Source organism: Melopsittacus undulatus, chromosome 7, assembly GCF_012275295.1.
Source record: "Melopsittacus undulatus isolate bMelUnd1 chromosome 7, bMelUnd1.mat.Z, whole genome shotgun sequence".
Taxonomy (NCBI): Eukaryota; Metazoa; Chordata; class Aves; order Psittaciformes; family Psittaculidae; genus Melopsittacus; species Melopsittacus undulatus.
Window position 1 is genome coordinate 27,949,229 of NC_047533.1, and position 2,062 is coordinate 27,951,290.

The following is a 2,062-nucleotide window of genomic DNA, read 5'->3' on the forward strand; positions in this document are numbered from 1 at the left end:
AAGTGCCTTCATTCACAACAAGGAAATCTTACCCCTTTTAAAAAGGCAAGTGATTATTACGTTTTTATATGGAATTTCTGAATGCTAATAAATAAATACATTAAAGAGGGATTTGCAGGTTTAGATCTTCACTGGAAAACATCCTGGGCTTCAGTGAGAATTGAAGTCTGTAAAATGTCTGTCTCCCGTGTTAGAGACAGAACATTTCATTCTAACATCAATAATAGAACTAGAGCTGCATCCCATTTATGCTTGTCTTGAGCCTGCATGCGAGCTTTCATTCATGTGAGTGATCTTTGTAGACCACTATTATTATTCACCCACATAAGTACTCTAAGATTACATTCTAAGTCTGTTTTCTTGTATTGGTATAACAACATGATAAGTCACAAGTAATGTTGGATGAAAAGTCCACTTAACGTTTCTCATTCAGTATAAAGTGCTACATTTCTTCAGTTTACAAAATGGCCATTGATAAATCCAACTGAACTTCAGTTAATGTTACAGTCGAAGCTAGTACTTCATTTTCACCATTATTTAGCAAATGATATTTCACATTCACAGTAGATTACAATGAAAAAAATTATTCTCTTTCTTATAGAAGAATAAATTATAAGATTTAACTGCACTTCAAAAGCCTTTTCTTGAAATGGAGTGTTGGCCATAAAGTGGCAGTCAGACTTCTTAAAGAAGGACCAAAAGCAGCATTGTCTAATAAATACTTAATGAGAGTGAATGAAATATAACAGGTAGAAATATACCTTGTGAGATGAGAATATTTCCTTGTAAATACTGGAATCAACTGTCAGTGCCCCTAAATACATGTAGGGTGTTTTTGCTGTTGACTTCACTGTAACAGGAATAAGGCTACTGAAATTCAAGAATTGTATAATGGAGTGAAACTGTCCAACTAAGCAAGGTGCTTACGCAGCGTTACCACTGCCTTAACCTTATATCAATCCCTTCTCATACCCTGTTCATACTTTCTTCTACATTCATTCTTTGCCAGATTCCAGTGAGTACAGCAATTTTATTAGCCAGTACTTGACTAATGCCAGCCAAATTCACCCAGCAAAATCACAGACTAAGCCTTTTGATGTTTTTAAAGTCAGACACTCCAGAAGCCTATCTGTTTCTGTGGTGACTCTAATGCTGTCATACATGGCCAAAATGTTAGAGATGGTTATGTACATGACAGTGAGTGTAAACTAATGGTTGTTATGCGTTATGTTATGTTGCTAAAAAATGGACTCTGATTTGAGAAATGAAAATAGAAACTACAGAAAATTGCAGGATCAATTAATGTCTTACGTACTGTGTGAACACCACATTCAAATGCACTGTCGTCTCAGTCCTGAAGGATGTCATATGTGAGCACTGTTGCAATCTCTGCAAACTTAAGTAAACAACCCATGATGTTTTTATGGAAAGGTAAGTTCAATCTCCATACATGTAATTTATTTGTGTCATATGTGTCATCTCACTCCCTTTATTCCAGTGCTCTGTAAGTTCTGAAATCTCACCTCACCTGTACTATCTCATGACAAACAAAGTGACTGGACATACAGAATTACTTGGTTCCACTGTAATTTAAATCTCTCTATGTGAATTTTAGGCCTGAGGTTATGCACCAAAACTTTTTAATAACCCAAAGCTTAAAAGATTTTGGAACCATATCAGAGAGTAACACGTTAAAAAAAAAATCCCCTGTACAATCACAATTCCAATCATCATGAAACAGATGGTTTTTTCTTTACAATTAAAATGGGTAAATATATGTCAGGATGTATTTAAAGGAATGCTTTGTAAATCAACACACCCCGAAGCCATTTAGAAAGTTTTAAACAATTTTTGTCTAAATGCCGTGAACACTTCCATATAAAATACTACTCTAGTTGGATTGGGTTTAACAGTTGACATCCAAATCTTATTATCTGTAAATGTTAGTCCATATAAATTCCACTAAAATCTGACTCCAATTAATTCTTCAATCACACTTAAAAACTACAAACACCCCCCCTCTCCAAAACAAAGTTTTACATGTCAAAAAAGGATGATTATA